Below are 19,156 nucleotides of genomic sequence, written 5' to 3'. Positions count from 1 at the left end.
ATTATTTTCACACAAAAGACTATTTGCCTGTATTCTCTTTACATTCTAGTAGCTCAAATGTGGTTGAATAATATACCTTTAAACTTAAATAAACAAATTTTTAAAAAATCACCCCAAGGCTAAAGAGTAGATACAGAAAGTTTCAGTTCAAGTGGCAGATTTTGTTGATTGCTCTAAGTGCCAGAAATGCTGCAAGAGCAGCTGTACAAGTGCTTCAGTGTGGTGCCCTACATATCCCTTTCCAAGCTGAGTTAAAACGGGTCAAGCCAGAACCTGCCAATAACCTGGGAAGACAATCCCCAGAAGACTGTGTCAGGGCTGCGACACAGAATTTGAGATTCGTTTCTGAGGGGAAAAGGCCAAGACCAAGGCAAACAGCCCATGACCTTCCAGCCTGCAGAGGTGTGAGAAAGGACACCCCTCGTGGAGCAAACCCCAAGAGGACCCTGCCTCCAAGGGAAGGTGGCAACAATCTCTTCTTCCCCATCACTTCTGCCAGGCTCATTTATTCCAGGTTGTTTTCTGATTGGCACCTTTAGGAACAGAGCATTGCAGTACTGGAAGGGCACCTGCTCCCCTGATCCCTGCTTTCCTCCACACTCCTCTTACAGAGGGTCCCCCAGCCCAGGGATGCAGTGGAAGCAAGAGAGTTGTAGAGTGGTGTAACTGATGGGGCACTGCTTGAGTACAAGACCATTTCTTCTTTCAGTCCCAGGTTTCGTACATCAGTGAGTGATGCAAACTGTATCCTGGGGGCTGGCCATTGATGTGCAATGCCCACCCCACAAGCAGAAGGGTGATGGAGGTTCCACTGAGAGGTGAATATATACCCTTCCACATGGTGCTCATGAAGCCATATCTGCACTGCTGCAGGCAAGTTTGGGATCACCAGTCCATGGAGAGTGACAAACTGGAGTAAGCCCAGCCAACGGCACGGTGCCCCAAGGCTGTAGGAACCATGCTTGTTTAGCCTGGAGATGAGGTGGGCTTGTTTAGCCTGGAGACAAGGTAATGGGAAAGGATCTAATTAATGTCTCCCACTTGCTTATGGGAGGGTTTAAAAAGTAGAGCAAACCCAAGTTTCTTTGCCAAGAGAGTGGGTAAGCCCAGAGATACATACTTCAAGAGGCTGTGTGCCTGTTCTTGGAGCTTATAAATATCAACCTGAAGTGGCTCTGAGGTGATCCTGAACCCCACCCACGTTTGGGCAGGAGGCTGGTCTAGCTGATCTTGTTGCAGTCTATTCCAGGGCAACGTTTTTCCCCTGACTCTGTAACAGAAACATCTCAAAGCACAGATTGGAGATGTGCTGTGCTGGTGGACATGGTGATGCTGTGTTTATGCAGATGACCAACTTATGGGACTGTCTCAAGAGTGAAGAGGGAAGCTGGTAGGGATGAAACACCATGTCCAAGAGCCTCAGCAGCTCAGGTGCCCCACACATCCATCCCTGTGGCTGGGACAGCAGGAGTTGTCCTGGACTCCAAATACTCCACAGTCGCTACTGTTGTGTCTTCTACTTCAATAAGGGCCGCTGTAAGACTGCAACATGATGGAGAGCAAATCACACCAAGAAACCTGACAGGTTTTGTTTTTGTCACCTTCAAAAAGGTACTTAAGGATCAAGATGATCTTCTCATGCTTGGATGGTGTTTTAGTGTGGCACTGCACTACACATAAGCCTGTGAGAGTGTCAGGAGGTTAATCCCCTGTAACTGGCAGAGGTCTACAGCCCCACCATTTCTGTGACTGACGCGTTCAGCTAACTTTGTGAAGATACGGTTAACACTTCGCACCTCTTCATTCCTGTGCCTTCCCCTGGAGTCTGGCATACTGCAACTTCCCCAATTGTCTTTTTTAAGCAGATCAGAAAAAAAAGGTTGCCATGTGTAAACTATGCTATACAGACGTACAAAGGTCTGCCCTGCAATTTCCATGGTTCTTCAACATTTTCACATGGGACTACACCCACCAGCAGCAGCCCTGACCATCTCTCTTCCTGAGAGATAACAACCAGCTGAAATGTCTTTGCTGTCAATTACTGTAGCGTTTTAATAGAGTAAAACATATTTAACTTGATTAAAAATAGCAATGCAGTGCATGAGCCTTTCATCTTTATTTACAGTTACAAGTATTTGCCTGAACACATCCTCTGAGGCACAGAAGAGGCCCTGCTCTGGTTCTCTAATTTGTAATTACAAAGTCTAGTAGCACTTAATGCAGCAAAATCGCTATGTAAAATGTAGTTACACCTCAACAACACAACATGAACAAATAAAGGAAACAACTTTCATTTCCATGCATTTGAAAGCCTCCTGTTGCTTAGACAATGATTATGTCCTTCACTTCTGTATGCCATTAGAGAAATATAGTTTCTTTTAATGAAAGGAAAATAGCTGTGGTTTACAATTTCTCTAAGGGTTTGGTAACTTTTTAACAGGTTTTTTTTTGTTTGTTTTTTTTGTTTGGGGATTTTTTTGGTTGATTTTTTTTTAAGTAGTCCTTAAGCCTTTAGTCTCCCAACAAGTATTGAAATTGCAAACTATTCTAGCAGACTGGCCTTGAGTTTCTGGGTCCCTGCCACTGCCAGGATGGAGACATGAGTAGAAGTAAAACTAACGCTTTCTGCATGAGTCCCCTGTTCATTGTAGGCCAGATTGTGCCATCAATTTTTAAGCAATTCTCCACTGGCAGCAAAGAAGATCTCTGCTTAAAAATTGATGGCTTGATCTAGCCTTCTGTTGCTAATTATATATTATGAAGACTACTATAACCTAATCAGATTCTATTTTTAAACTAAAAAGAAAATATGAGGCACCCTGACGTGTTATACAAATCCACATTTTGTAAAGACTAAATTGTACTCTTAACATCAAAATATTACAAAAAAGTTGTTTCGTTTGGCAGATACCAAAAAATGTTCTGGGACAGGCCAGTTATTTTCTAATAGGTGGAAATGAAACAGAACACTTTTTACTGACTTGATATGCCTGATTTAGAACTGTTAAATTTCAGTTTGACCTATTTTAACTTTATCCAGAGAATAAAGTTATCTCAGCCTATCTTAAACTACATTGAAGCAAAGTCTGCACTCTAAAACAAATTTAAGCTTTACGGTGCAGTTGAATCAATACTAGCACTCTAATATCAACTGTATCAGAACTTTGTTCACTGTAACAGTTTTACCTCATGTCACAAAATACAGGAAAGTGTGAAAGGTGAATCAGAAAGCCTTGATGAATTCCCAACAGACTGCAACAATACAAGAAATACCACAGACCTTCAGTACACACCTTGATTATCTAAAATACTAATTCAAATGGTTTGTTCTCCATCTGTATTGCAACTGATCTATGTTTAAAGTGTCTTCATAGATAGGGTTTATGTATATACACCCACTTGTTGTAAAAGGGAAAACTAACCTGTACTTTAAAAAAAAATTAAAATTTCGAAAAAAATCACTTAAAATTATAACTGGTATTACATAAGAAAACCCCACTATCTTTCCCTTTCTCTCTCTTAAATCTTTAAGAAAATAAATAGGCCACTTTTTACTGAGAAATGCTCCAGGACTAAATAATATTCTTTTCCTCACTCACAAGTTGTTATAATTACATTAACTACAAAGCAACAGCTACAAGAATATAATTAAAGCCATAGTTTTACAAGATGAAACAGATCATGTACTCCCTTCATAGACTCAGCTATCCTTTAAGAAAGCAAAAATTACTGCACAGAGCAGGGAGAGCAATGAGGTTCCATAACATGTGAGAAACCTAATTGAAGAGTGAAGCTGCTGAGTTTAAAGAAAAAGATAAATGTGCTTGTCTCTCTTCCTTCCCCATGCACCCAGCATAATAAGGATTCAAAGCTATCTATCAATTAACAAATCAATGAAATTTTTCCTGCTGCAATTTCTTTATAAATTCAGATAGGATTAAGCAAGCACAGAGACCTCAAGGCAATAGACTACATTTAATCATGAAGTTTCTTCTTCTGTCAAAAGAACTGCTAACCATTTCACTTCAACTAAATATACTGTAACATGCATGTATACCCACATATAGTGCAATACTTTTGCCATTAAACATGTTCACATCTTTCAAAGATTTACACAGATTGTTCAATCTCCATTGTAAATTACGGGCTGAAAAAAGAAAGCCCAGACTGTCTAGCTAGAAGTTAGCTGGGAATTAGACATAAATAATTATACAGGTGGTGTGTGTTGGGAGGGAAAACACACAGAGCTTTCTTTGCTTTAGCAAATGAGGTTTCTGCTGTTCTTAACTACAGCATCTTTTCATCCATTAACATGGCATTACAAGTAAAACCAAATTATGATCAGCCTCTACAGAATCAGACTGGTCAGTATGCAGTCAGTAACCACAGCCAGTTTAGGAAATGTAAATCTGAGCTGAACATAGTCCCCCAAACCTATTAATCATCAGGATCCATTAGTTAGCTTATTGTTCAAATGACAACATCTGAAGGGATAAAGGAGAGGGAGAACAGCATCAAATACTTACTGCTCAGCACATAGTCCAGCATTTCTGCTACAGTGCTCTCCTGAAGGCTTTTAAGTGTCAGCTCTTGGAGAAAAGAAATCTGACTTGCCTTTGTCACACTAGGAGCTGTAATTTGCCTTGCAGGCATCCACACAGTAGCTTTAGACTAATAGACCATAGCTTTGAAAATACAGCTGGAGACAAAGGCTACACCAATGCAAAACTGTTGTGCGGGGGTGGGGGTGAAAGGGGGAAGGGCTGAGGGGTTTTTTGGGTCACTTCTTAAGTTTCTTACCTTTTTGTTGCAGCAAACAGGAATTAAATGCCAAGCACGTCATACACAAACACCCAAGTCAATGCTGACTGGTCCCCGTCTCCGTTAGTGTGTATCTAGCCATCAGATGATGCAAGTGCACTTGATGCAGCCGTGTACTTGTACTTCAACGACGGGGGCCAAATACCCCTGAGAACAGCAGCTCATTCATTTTGCATCGAACTGAAGCACATCATGTCAGCTCCCACTCTCCTCACGGACTGTGCATGCTTGTGTTTGCCGGCTCCAGCTGTGAGCGAGTGGGTGCTTCTCCCTGGCAGGCCCGCTCCGTCAGGGGTGTGTCTTTGCCTCCCTTCCCATCCCCTCTACCATTTGCGCGCTCCCTGCGCTCTGACCCGCAGAAGAGATGTCTCTCCTCCCCCGTTAACGAATCTTCACTGCTCCGCATTGTTTTTCTAGCCAGTAAACTTCAAAGATTAATCTTTTGTGACAGAAGTAATCTTATGGGGAAAGCTGAAGTGCACAGGGAGTCTGCCCCTCTCAATTTTCCAAAACCTCTGCAAAGCATTCACAACGTAGCTCTGTACTGAATGCAACACAGAAAGAAACTCTCTTGAAAAAGGCAACAAAGATTTACAGCTAAATTTAAAATTCAGACACAAGTAACAACTGCATTTACTTCAATGAAAGTACATCTGTTTATACTAGAAGTGAGATTTATCCTTGAGCTGTAAAACCAAACACGCCAAATAATTTGATTTTCCAGAACTGCCACATGCAGTAATAGTAAATCCAATTTAGAGGTGCTGCTTGCACTAAAGGTTACAGTAAACACAATGGTCCTGGAGCTCTAATTTTTATCTGGCAAAACTCCCCAGCAAATGTGCTCAATCAGTAACAAAGAGCTGCTTCTGGCAGGGACTGCACTTAAAATGCATCAGGGCTTAAACCACATTCCAGGTTATTCAGCTTTCACAGCTAACCTGCAGCATTGCACATCACTCCTCCTCAGTGCAGGGGGAAGACTGGGGGAAAGCAAACTCTGACCAAGGAACGACCCCAAGTTTGCAAGGACATGGATCACCATCCTGCAAGTCACTCTTCTCCATCCAAGGGAATTTCTCCTTCAAATGTGCCAGCAGAGCTGTCTGTGGGATCACACCTGTCCTCTCCAAGGAAAATGAGCCAACATGAAAATGCCCACCAAGAAGTCTCTTAAAATCATCTGAGCTCAATCTAAGTGAAAGTAGAGCAAGGAACATGACCATGGATATTTCCACCAGCAGAGCTGAGACGGTAAAAAGCGGTTAAGGACAATTTTCTGGCAGTCACTTCTTTCAGCCACACAGATGCATAAGGAGCAGGATGTTTTTTTCACCACCTAAATATACCCTGAGAGTCTAGTCAGATTCCTTCCTTCCTTCATTTCCTCCTGCTTATCATCAACAAGGTTTGGCAGGACCAGTTATGCTCAAGCAACAACCTGTGCCACCTCAAAAGCTTTCCACTGATTTCCAGGGAGTAATAGGAGGGAATTTAATAAACAAATCTGTTGATTCTGCCTAAGATATAATAACTCCAGCTCCTCTTTGGATGTGCTGAATGCCCAGTGTTAAGAAGAATTCAAGGCCATGTAATAATTTTTGCACTGTCCATGTAATCTCAAAAGTCTTGGCACAAATGTGGAATTCACTTGTGGGGAAAGGGGCATTTTATGGACAAAGTGGCACCTGAAACTGGTTAATGCAGTAAAATATAAATGCATTAAATTTATAATCTAGGTTCCAATATGCATTCAATGTAAATTCTTTACATTTGAAAATGAGGACACAATAATTTGATAACTATTAACTATTACGACAACCCTCTCCATTGCTATTGTCCTCTTTCAGTCTTGGTAGGTGGAACACAAGAGGATAGGGTAGCCTTCCAGCTGGCCAAACAACAGCACTCATGGGAACAATGTCAGACTTCTACTTAAAAGGCTTCTAAGGAGAGAAGCCAGATTTTGCCATTTTAATATGCTGGAACAGTTTGTGGGAGAGAACTGCTCTTCTCTGATCCTCCTTCAGAATGAAGAAAGGAAAAGATTCAGCAAACTTAATAAATCTGTAAAAAAAGTATAATTAAAACTAAATCCCAGTTTTCAAGTTATTAGTTAGCTTTTCAAAAAGTGAACTGGGGTTAAATTCTAACCCTGTGTTGGTTTTGATATTTTTTTAGATGCCACACTTACTGCCTGTGCACCTGTCAGTAATTACATGGCTAGATACAAAAGGGTTTCAAGGAATAACTTGCCCTGGTTTCAGCGTTTCACCTTCCCTTGCCCCACACCCTCTGTTCCTCCAGGTTTGTTGCTTCTAGTTGCTACGCATGAAAAGAGCAACAGATTTACCTCTGCCATCAGACATAGGAAAATCTCCCAGGGCTTGACCAGCAGGCAGTTTCTGAAAATGAAAAACAATCTGGGCCAAATCTCTTCCCATTTGTGCACAAACAATTTGCTTAGTAACTAAACTGTGTTGTTGTGGCAAAACTTAGCTTTACCAATTCTCAATCACACCCAAAAAATGTGAATTCAAACATGCATTAAAAATTTTAGGTATAGGCTTCGGGGTAATGGTGGTGGTGTCTGATTTCTGATTTCTTCCACTTTACTTGGCCAAATACCTTATTCTGAAAATGAAAGGTGAAACTCACACAGAAGCCTTCTTTCATGAACTGTGTTGTAAAGAATAATCATCAATAAACTTTGAGACCAGTCTGGAAGTCACAGAACTCTGCACTGGCTGCCAGGTTTGGCTGAAAAGCTCTCCCTAGCAACAACTGCTACCAAAAACACAGTGAAAAAATTTCCAGGACAAACACCACGCAGAGTCCCATTTCCCACTGCCAGCCAGGCACTGTGAACTTACAGCCAAATGTTTTGGCAGGAAAGACCTTTGTATTGCAATTTACCTGCAGGCCGCAAAAGAAATAAGCTTGCAGCAAGTAACGGGTCAAATTTACACTGACAAAAAACATCACAAGCAGCCGGCCCTGGCAAGGTGAAAACTGCCCAGGAGAGCTCTCAGCTCAGGACAAATTCAACTCCTGCACTGCCAAAAGTGCCAAATCAAGGTAAAAGGGGTGTTTGGGGGCATGCCTGGTGTATAAATAACACCTGTGTTGCTCTAGGCTCTTCCAGCTATCATGTGCTGCCCTCTCACGGGCCCACAGCTGGGGTCTATTTCCCAAGCTGCTGTGGATGATCCCAAGCACTGGGGATGAGGTTCAGCCAAGCTCATAATGAGAGAATGGGTATTTAACACCATAAAGAATTTGGGCAGATCGCCATGCGCTTGGGAGCAATGACATGCCCAATTGTCTGGTTAAACTGCCAGTGAACAGCAGGGCACGTGAGTAAGTGAAATTAGCTTATCCTCTAGACACAGGGGTGAGATCATGTTCTCCCCAGACTGATCAAATATTCCCATTGCATGGCCAGAAGCTGCATCTCAGAGGGAAATACCAAGTATCCCATCACACACAGCCCACACTGGCAGAGCTATAGATGGGCTGAAGAAACAAAAACACTATCAGCAACTGAGATCCTCATACTCACTCTGAGCATGTGCAAGGACTGGATCCAAGGGTTTCACTTACACAAAATTTTGAGGAAAAAAGAAAATGCGTTTATGAGTATGGAACTTGGCTTCAGGTTGCAGTTTGTTTCAGTTTGAGCAAAAGGAAAATGATATTATAGCAACATATTCATGTTGTGAAGCCAAGAATGTATTTTAGTCAGTCCTAGTAGCTGCACTCATACTGCTGGCTCACAGCTGTACACTTGCAATCCTACACTTGAGGTAAAAGCAGGAGCAGGTTTGTATCCCAGCTCACACTCTCACAGCACTCAAAAGCTCCACTTCTGCCCTACAGGAAGAGAAACAAATGCTTCCCAAACTAGCCCTGCCTTTTGCTATTCTGAAGCATCCATCCCATCCCTGACACAAAACATTTTGACATTTCCAGGAAGCCAAAAATTCTTTTTGCAAAACTGAGAGCACAACAATATTGTTCAGTCTTTAACAACCTAGAAGCTTAAAACTTCCCCTCATTGTGATCATCTACTTCCACCACAAATTGTCAAGCTGTAACAGCAGTGCCAATCTTCTAATTTATCTGAAATTTCCTATTATGTTCAAAAAGAGAGAAGAGAAGGTGAGAGGCAAGTGAGGAAACATTTCAGAAGTTTTAAATCCTGAAATCAGACAGGTATATGAGACTCTCCATACACCTCACAAAATGAGTTTCCAAAATCCATGGATGGATGAAGAAAACTTGAAATACTATCTTGAATCCTAAAGACTCCAAAGTGAAAAAATGAATATAGCATTTATGAATGCCTGAGTGGGCAATAGTCCAGAAGAGCTTTGTTTGTTTTTTTAACAGTAAGGCCCTTGAAGCCATGTATGTAGTTCATAAATGAACAGAGGGCAAGAACAATTGCTCAGTTTGCTTTGTCTAATTCATCTCATTATGTTCCTGATGGTGGCTGAGTAAGAGCAGAGATGAAAAGCTATTTTCCTAAATAAATACACACAAGTGTCTTTCAAACACAAAAGAAAAAAAAAGGAATCTTCCTTAGTAATTTATTTTCTTGTGGGTGTGGGTACTATTAATCTTAAACGCATATCTACATTGTTGGAAATACATATATAAAGTTTCTTTAGGTTCTTCAGACACTGCAAAAAAGGAACGGGCAGAAAATAAACTTCTTAAAGAAGAAAGACTGATGAAACACAACTGCAAAGCAAATGCAGTTCAATACAGCCTCAGCAAACTGAACTACACCTGTGATGGCTTGCCAAAGGAAGCACTTTCACTGCTCTGAGATTGTCTGCCATAAGGACCCAGGTGGGCCCTTCCAGTCTGAGCTACTGAAAAATAATTCTGCAAGTAATCTACAGCACCTCTTTCTGCATCTTGTTGACAAATACAGCATTCTTACAAACACTGCTGCGTCAGTATGAGGTACCCCAGAACAGAGACAAGCTCACTTTCACAGGTTCTTGTCTGAAGTGGAAAAACTCATTTCACTGATGTTAAACATGGGATCAAGAGAATACTAGGTCAAATCCTGAAGGCGGCCACCTTGCAGACCTTTAACTCTTTCATAGTCTTTTAAAATCTGTACTAGGCTTCTTACTTTTCCTCCTGCTGTTTTGTTCTTGTACAAGAACCTTAGTCCTGGTAAAGAAATAACATTTACACCATCCTGATGCCCCCAGAGGTACTACCTTGATTTTGCTGAGCAGTATTCAGGTTTTTGAGGTCCACCTCTGTAAGTTATGGACTAACTCAACTCATGGTGAACCTAATAAAAAACTTCCCATCAATTACAAGGGGAATTTGGTCCAACTCAGGGTGCACAAGTGTACATCCAGCCAACTTTGAAATTAATCAAGGTAGGGAGAGGGGAATTTCAAGCAATAAAATATTGAAATTTCAGAGATAATTGAGTTCTATGTTTAATGCATCATTCAGATGCCACAAATTGAAATATTTTGCATGGGATTAAGATAAATAGAATTTGTCTGAAGATGACCATCATCAGAAGATATATATTGACCACAGTTTTTTCAATGTCACTAAGCACAGATTTCTTTAAAAAAATACAGATGTTAATGTAACAATTTCTAAGTACAAAAACAAGTGAGTCAGTAAATACATCCCTAAATGTTTAAGACACTTGAATTATCTGTTGGCAAAAATCTTTTCATTTGCTCAAATTAGTGTTTAAATTTCTGCTAATCAATCTGCACATATCAAAGAGGCTTCAGCAGGCAATCTATCTCTATTGCCAGAGGCCAAATTGTACTGAATACCACTGACAAAGGCCCTTTTCCCTGGTAGAGCCAGTGTTAGGAAAGAAGCCAAAATACTATTCTCAGAATTAAAATCCTGAGGTGAAAATGCTTTCTAAATACATGGAATGGACAAGACAGTATATGCTATAAGTTACATAAATATGCACTCCATATAAATATTTGAATTGCAATCAGCTAGCAGTGAATATGAAAAAGCATCTAGAGGCAGATGTGACACTTAATTGAAGTGGTAAATTGATAGCAAGAGCATCCTCTTGTGTCTTAGAGGCACACTTCAAATTATTATATAAGTGCAGGTAGTCAAGTTTGCGACTGTGCTTAGAGAGAGACACAGGACAAAGTCTGTACCTCCTTTTACTATTGCATATAGCAAATGCCAGAAGACATTCAGTGGTCTACAGATAAGTAGACATGTCACAAGTTCTCTTCATATCAGGAAAACACTCATGCAAACATCAAAAGTGTTTGTATGTAGATGGATATAAATATTTACACAGAAAAGGTGTATATAGATATCCTACCCCTCTCTCTAACTCACCAGTACAATACTGGTATAAGCTGTTTGGAAAGGAGGAAGAGCTACACAGGTCACTTTCTGTCTGTACTTTTGCTGTTTAATTAGCTACATTAGAAAGTTGTGAATGTCTCACATTTCATTAACTAGCATAACAGTGAGATAATTGAATGAAATACTTTCTGCTGCACAAAATATTTTTTCCTCTCAGTTACTTTTTCAGAAATTATTTGCCTAGTAACAATTTTTAGGAAGTCAAAGTTTTGCTTACAACAGAAAACAATAAGCAAAGTAATTACATGTCTTCCAAAAGGTTGACATTTTCAAGTGAACCACCCCACAACAGAGAAGTCTTTTACTGCTCATACAAACATGCTATAATCAAAGTTGCAGAGAGCTTTAGGGAACTTTAAGCCAGCAAGGTGTTAGTAAGTATTCTTAGCACAATTTTTCTTAAAACACTGTTCTTTTCTTCAGCGGCCTATGCTCTCTGTGGCTTCTCTCCTCAGAACGTTTTTTATATGTCGACCTTAGTGCTAACTGAACAGCTTCAATATACATTAGATAACAAAGTGAAATCACTAGTGGACTAATTTGGTTTTCTCTCATCTGCTACAGAGATCTTAGACTAAAAAAGGTCTTGAGATGAGAACGAAAGATACAGTGAAGTTGCTATTGGTTTTTTTTTTGTTTAGTTTCATTTATAAGAAAAGCATTATTCAATTATTTGACAGCCATAGGTGGCTCCCTCTATACACAGTCCCTACATTGATATGGCCTCTGAGAGATGTGTAATTAAGAGTAACTTCAGCACTGCTGAAGATAAAGGGGGTGAATGAAAGGAAGGAACCTTCAATTGACTCCAACTGGTTTGGGAAGGAAGATGCTATTTTTTGTTTGCGCAGCCTCCTTGGAGAGGAATCAACAGAAGGTGTGTGCACCCAAGTGATGACCACACAAAGCAAACAAGGTAAGTTAAACCATCTTTGACTGTGAAGTAAGATCAAAGCTTCTAACTAGGTGTTGAAATCCAGGAGGTTTGTAGAGAGTCTGGGAGTAAGATGGATGATTTCTGTTGAGAGCTATAGAGCTGGACAGCAGCTGTTTTTGCATCACTTGCCTCACTGTTTTGCCATGGAGTTTAAGCAGCAGTTACTTACAGAAATCCAGTCTGGACACAGCATCTGCTTGATTAACATACAATGAAAAGAACAGTAGAAGAACTCATGAGATTTCCACCCCAAACTGGCAGTCAGTAGGTCTCCTGAGCCACAGACACTTTCACAGGCAGCTCAGCTGCTCTTGAGGGACCTCTGTGATAGCCACTTAAATTCACAAATTACCCTAGCAGTATCCTGAAGTGTTAGAGTTTAATAGCTGTAATAACGGGGAATGTGTGGAGATTTTCTAGCACAAATTTGTATAAAGGCTTTAAGCCAGGGACTCAGTCAATATGCCATCTTACTTATTGAGACAACATGACTATATTGCAGTGGTTAGTTGTAGTCCGTGTCTAGACATATCATTTGTCTTAACTGAAACTTTTACAGTTGAGTAATTTCAAGTGTTACTTTCAGGTTGGAGATCAGGAGGAATTTTTTCCCAGAAAGAGTGACTAGACATTGGAATGGGCTGCCCAGAGAGGTGGCGGGGTCACCATCCCTGGAGGTGTTCAAGAAAGACTGGATGTGGCACTTGGTACCAGGGTCTGGTTGACAAGGTGGTGATTGGTCACAGGTTGGACTCAATGATCTCAGAGATCTTTTCCAACCAAATTGATTCTGTGTTTCTATGTAATAATTTTTCATGTCATTAGTGACATTACTCAGAAAGGATAGAGGGATGCTGCCCCAACACAGTTGAAGCCACCAGCAATAGAAAACCATGGGTGCAAAACTACAGGTGCTTCAAATTATGTAATATTTCAAGTTAATACCAGCCTACTTCAATGTATCTTCAGTCTACCATGTCTTTCATGTTAAATCCTGAAGCTAAAATAAACCAGTTTAATGAATCAAAGTATGAATGCACACACGCAGCTTTTTGCACCCACTTAACCATATTTGCTTGAAAATACATTAATTCTGTAAGCCTGACTGGATTCCCCCTTTCACAGCTGTACTGTTCCATTACTCCCTCCTAGAACACACTGCACTTCCAAACAATAATGTCAGAACTTATGGATATAAATGGAAGTTTTGCATAAATAACCACCTAAACTATTTCTTAGTGAGAAGGGAAAATGCTACCAAAACATAGAGAAAAGAATCTTCAAGTGCAGCTGGCTTAGGGAAGAAGAAAAAGCAAAAGATAACTGTAAAAACCCAGCTAAGAAGATAGGTCAGAAAAGCCACTAAAATCCTTTTCCTCCAGTGTAATCCTTCACCTATGCCCTATTTATGTGATTCCTTACTGTATGTTTTGTCCTTATTCCAAGGTTACGGGGACCGAAGGGAATAGGCAATATTGATTAATGGTGTTTCAGAGATTGAAGAGCTCAGCTGAAATTACACATTCTTTGAGAGGTGTTATCTTTTCAGAAGAGCAGGTGCGAACACCATTTCAGTTTTAATTTATTTTATTTCCTGCTTTTCTTGACCATGTTGCTAATGCAGAAGAGAAAGTTTATTATTCATTATCTTGTGCAGTTTGATAAGCTTCTCTCATAGAATTGAAGAAAGACTCAGAGCACATTCAATCATCACCTCAAAGGGAAGGCAATCCCAAAAAGCTTAAACACCTCCCTGAATGATGCAGGTAGAAGCCACAATGCATCACTGAAGCTGTTGTGTTGCTTGTACACAAAATATTTTCAGAAAAGATGCAGACAAAAAAGGATATCCCAGACATACTAAAAATGGTATTTATTGTCTTTATTTGCTTTAGCTTTTATTTGTCTAATTAAGGACAGGTTTCCCTCCTAAAGTCTAATGTCCATGTGATAGATATGCACAACCTGGGTAATATCTGTAAGTACAGTCTCAGCTATTAAATACAGAGTGACATCAGACAGGCAGTCGACTTGCACCACAGCTTCCACACTCCCCAACACACCCCTTTTCCATCCTCTAACAAAGCAGGTCTCAGTCAGACATGTCCTTACCCCTCTTAGCTGGACACACACTCAAAACTAAAAAGAAAATATTTAACCTGCTGTTATCACTGTCACTCAACTGACATTTTCCAGTTCTAGATGTCCAGAGAAAGGTTCCTAAATCTGAATTTAGACACTTGATTTTTCAAAGACACAATGTGCAGAGATCCTACTGAAGTCAATGGACAGCTCAGGTGTAAAACACCTCTGAAACCCAGACATTTTAGTTAACCATGGGAAAAGCAAGACAGCATACTATTTTTAATCCCCCATATTCTGAGGAACTTGAGCCATAACTTTACATCATTTCTTCCTCATTTTTTCACAGATTTGTCCCGTTTTTCTCACTTATATCATCCTAATAGTTTTCTCTTGTCCTAAAAGCCCCTGAGATAACAGAGCTCAGATAATTCGTATTGTTATTAGGACTTTCTTCTCTTTCAGCCTTAGAGGATTATGTCCATCTGACCTGGGGCATCTATTCATTTAGTTGTCTGCTCTCCCTTGCTGAGGCAGCTTGAGCCTCATCTTTGGTGCATCCATTGTTCTACTTTCTTCAAGGTCCTGTCTAACTTTCTCTCCTTTTTGAATCTCAGCTTCATTTTATTCCTATGTCTAGGCAGCAGAAAACCAGCAGCAGTTCAGAGAAGCAGGACAATGGACATCCACACAGATGAAGGGATCCTCACCATCCCCACCTGATAAAATGGGCATTATTAGGGCAGAGGAAGGAGCACAATACATTCACATCATCCAGTAAGAGTGTCTGTGGTCAGAAAACCCTAATATCAGAGAATAGGCCTCTCCCTTCACTTATGAAGCAAAAGCAACCAGGCTCCCTCCTCCACCTGTCAGGAAAACACACAAGCTACACACCAAAACCAAACCTGCTGTATGTGGTGACAAAGCTAGTGGATGAAAAGACATGCTATGTGTTATGTCCAACACACCAGGTGCCTACCCCATCCAGTTCCATATTCAGTTCCATCAAAGCTGTCTCCTGAATTCACCAGCAGCCCTCCTTGCCAGCTAACCAGAGTATTTCAGCTGGATATACTGCTGCTGTATGAAGGAGAGAAGAAACTGATCTTTCAGGCAATTGAAGTCCTGTAGATTTTTTAAAACTTGAGGTGGGCTTTGGACTGGTGGAAGAGCAATGAAGATAAAGGAGGATTCAGGGAAATGTGCTAACAGAATCTCATTTACAAAACTGATGGGCCATTGCCTTTTCTCTCTTCCTTGTTAGTGAGCTGCTCAGAAAGCAAAGGGCATGCACCAGCAGTCCAGGAGGAGAGACAAAACCCAACCTGAGGAATGATTAATGTACAGTCATGCAGCTTGCAAGTGAAAAGAACAGCCCTTTTATAGCCTCAGTAGACTGAGGCCGTAAACCTGTCTTTAACAAAGAGGGAAAAAACATGGCATGTATGGCTTGTTAAGAAGCAAACACAGCACTGACAATTTTTCACTGATACACCTGTGACACCTCCATGTGACAATGACCTTACTGATCTTGAAATCGAACTATTTATGCAACTGCAAGGACTTTTCTTATTTACAAATAACTCTAAATGAATCATCATGACTGTTTTCACTACAGCAGGAGAGGAAGACTGTACAAAAGAAAGTGGTTTTTCCTTCTAAAAATCACAAGGTATCACCTAAGAAACCAAGTCTGCCAAAGGGTTGCACATATACAGTACATTTCTTTTCCTTTAATGCCCATATATACATGTCAAACATAGGAGCTCAGTGTACATATACATACACGCATATCCACCAGTTTCTGGGAATCTGCTTTTGTTCATGATCTTATGAAGGCAATCCAGCACTTTTAAAATTAAACATATTTTCCTGACTGATCAATTGAAAACAAGGGATGAAACACAAAATCACTGCACAACCCAAGTTAACCAAACAAGGAAGCCTTTGCTTACCCCAGGATTGTTAAATAAGAAACTCCAAAGATCAGGATAATAGTTTAATGTATGGAGAGAGTAATTACAGTCTCCTGGAAGACACTTCTGCCTGAGGTGAGTTAGCAGCCACATCCTCAGATTAAACTTTCATCAGCAGATCTCTGTATTTCATCAATCTTTCATTATGGCAGAGCTTAGAAAGTCATCTGCTCATGTGTCATTAGAAAATCTCTTCATCTTCCAAAGTAGAAACTACCCAAATAAATTATTACAAGCAAAAGAGTTAAAAGGAGGGCCTGCAGACCATTTTGGGGTTCGAATAGGTCAAAATACAGGGAAATATACATTTCTACAGTATTTTAAAATTGAAATACTACCTTTCACAAAAAAATCCAGTATGTTTTATTATACAGGTTCTTGGACTAGAAAATATAGCTAATTAACGAAATTCATGTGCAACAACTTCTGGAAGAATTTCCTACCAGAAACTGGCATTTCATCAACGTCATGAACACTTATCCCACCTAAGCAGCAATGTGATCCCTTTTTGTGATACCTTTTTCCTGGGTATGGCAAACTCATAATCAGGGAAAGTTGCTTTTGCAGTTAGTGAATAGCTTTGGTATTTCTCACTTCAGTAGCAACAGGTGATTTTACCAGGATGACCCCAAGGACTGTGTGCTAATGTATTCATGAAAAGAGTTGCACTGCAATTTCCAGCTCAACAACACAGTTTTCTCAGCTCGTGTTCTCCTGTCACCAAATGCTTTTTTCTTCTGTGTTAGTGCTTCTTCAGCAAATGCTACATTTTTTATGCTAACTCTCAAAGCATGTTTCCTACACTGAACATCTCTACACCCCAAACAGATTGTACATCTGATTATGCAGTCATAAGTTTGTTCTTTCTGCTTGTTGTTTTGATCTTCTGCTATTTAACACCACATGCAGTCTGAGTTTACTTGAAAATAATGGCTACACTGCTTTTCCTACAATCTTATTTTTTAAAATGTGTCATTAAAACATTAAACAAATTAAATTTCAAAAAGAGTGGGCTCCGGTCCTGAAAGTCATTTTGGACACAAAATTTCTGTAGAAGCACCCATCAAAATTCTTACAAATGGCTATGAATAGAAAAGTTCTGAAATAAAATTTCTTATGATGAAAAAAACCCCAAATTCCAATAAAAGTGGCTAAGAACATTTGTGTGCCAGCAAATGAGATATTAAAGCTGGCTTTGACTTTGTGTTTAGGTATTAAATTTTAATAGACTATTTCTTGCTGTTCCTTACAGCAACTGGTCAAGAGAAGTCATGCTGTCTAGAAACAAGAAGTGTTCACTTTGAACACAGAAAGGCCCACTCCCACTTCTGACAGTAGAAGAAAAAATTTGTTTATTTCCTCTGCCAGTTTCTCTGTATTGTCAATGCCACATATATTCAGGAAAACAGCTCAGAAAGCTGCTACTTTTTATGACCAAAAGGAAGAACTGGGTTTGAGGGATTCTTGTTGCTTGTATTTTTTAAATTGGACCTGTACTTCTCCCACATATACCATAACTAAACATTTTTTCTTAATAGAGACATGAGTTTCTGTAGAGGGATTCCTTATGGAACAAGCGCGTATGATACCCCTGGAAAGATTGGACAACCCAAGGTTGCTAAGGAAAAGCCCCTGAACACGCTCCTGGCTGCAGCCAGGCCTGGAAAGCACCTGTCTGCAGGCAGCCCTGAGAGTCCTTGGCAAGGTATACACTGGCTGGCTGCCCCACTGATTAGAGGCTGTCTAGAGGGACTGGGCGTGAATCTTTGCAAAGTAGATATAAGTTGGCATAGTTGAACAGTAAAGGGAGACCGATGCTTAATCGTATCGGTGTACGTGTCATTTATCCGGCCAGCTCTCCGGACTCGGTCCCTAACAAGTTTCTGCAGAAGTCTCTGCAGAACTGGAATTCATCTTTGACCCCCAGATATGGCATGAAAAAGGACAGGAGTGGGATCAGAGATTTCCTACGTCTTGCACATAGCTTTTGGTAAATGTTATGGCATACCACAGCAGGTCAGAAAGGGCTTATATTCATCTAGGAGAGTCTGCTATTGCCTCCCATCCCTGGTACATTTCACCAAAAGCATATAACATTATTGGTACCACATGATTGCAAAAGGTACATTTCTCTTAAATGTTTCCTAAAAACATACATGACCAGATTCTTTCTTTAGGAAAAGCAGGTACCCAGCCCAAAGAAATATGATTAATTATCTTATTTTATGAAGAATATAATGGAATTATTTTATTTTACAAAGAAATGTAAGCATTTGGGAAAAGAACTGTAAATGATTAAAAAAAAATGAATGAAAATCAAACCTGACATCCTTTACTTGGTAAAGCTGCATCACATTTAGGTGCCCCTTAAAATGCTCTATTTATTTTCTGACCGAGGCAAAGTACTACAAAAACTGACTTGAACTTGAAGGGAAATGTGTAATGCACCCATTTTCTAATGCATACAAAGCACCCTAATGGTTTATTCATTACACGTTAGAACCTTTTTACTTCCCAGCATTTCAAACTGGATTTGCCCCTCTTAGATCTCTCAAAAATCTGTACCAATGGAAGTGAAAAACAGTTAACCCATGCCCAGTGAACAATCAGTCATTTATAAAAGTAAAAAAATGAGAAACCTTTAGTCACCTAAAAAATTAGTCACCTTTCCTTTTGGAAATTTAGCCATTGATAATCAGAGACTTGTTTTTTATCTTTAAAATCTTTTACTGGGAAAGACTTTTCAGATTTGAAATTACATTTCCCATCAAAAATTAGAGACAGAAACCCCCAAACCCCTACTATTGCAAATATCTTGACAATCACAGAATGGCTTGGGTTGGAAGTTACCTCAAAGATCACCTAGTTCCAACTCCCCTGCCATAGGCAGGAACACCTCCCACTAGACCAGGTTGTTCAGAGCCCCATCCAACTGGCC

At 40.1% G+C, this 19,156-nt stretch overlaps 1 protein-coding gene and 1 long non-coding RNA gene across 19 annotated transcripts in view; both read right to left on the bottom strand.

The window, feature by feature from the left end:
• Positions 1-19,156, bottom strand: part of APBB2 (amyloid beta precursor protein binding family B member 2) — a 166,993-nt gene that overhangs the window by 21,915 nt on the left and 125,922 nt on the right. The window lies entirely within an intron of this gene.
• LOC138109886 (uncharacterized) lies at positions 6,685-7,881 on the bottom strand. Its single transcript, XR_011150734.1, has 3 exons — positions 7,738-7,881; positions 7,175-7,226; positions 6,685-6,888 (listed from the first exon to the last, which is right to left on the bottom strand). It is a non-coding gene; the product is annotated as an uncharacterized lncRNA (long non-coding RNA).

Source organism: Aphelocoma coerulescens, chromosome 4 (assembly GCF_041296385.1).
Source record: "Aphelocoma coerulescens isolate FSJ_1873_10779 chromosome 4, UR_Acoe_1.0, whole genome shotgun sequence".
NCBI lineage: Eukaryota > Metazoa > Chordata > Aves > Passeriformes > Corvidae > Aphelocoma > Aphelocoma coerulescens.
The sequence above is the reverse complement of the archived record's forward strand: the minus strand, read 5'-3'. Positions and strand labels throughout refer to the sequence as shown.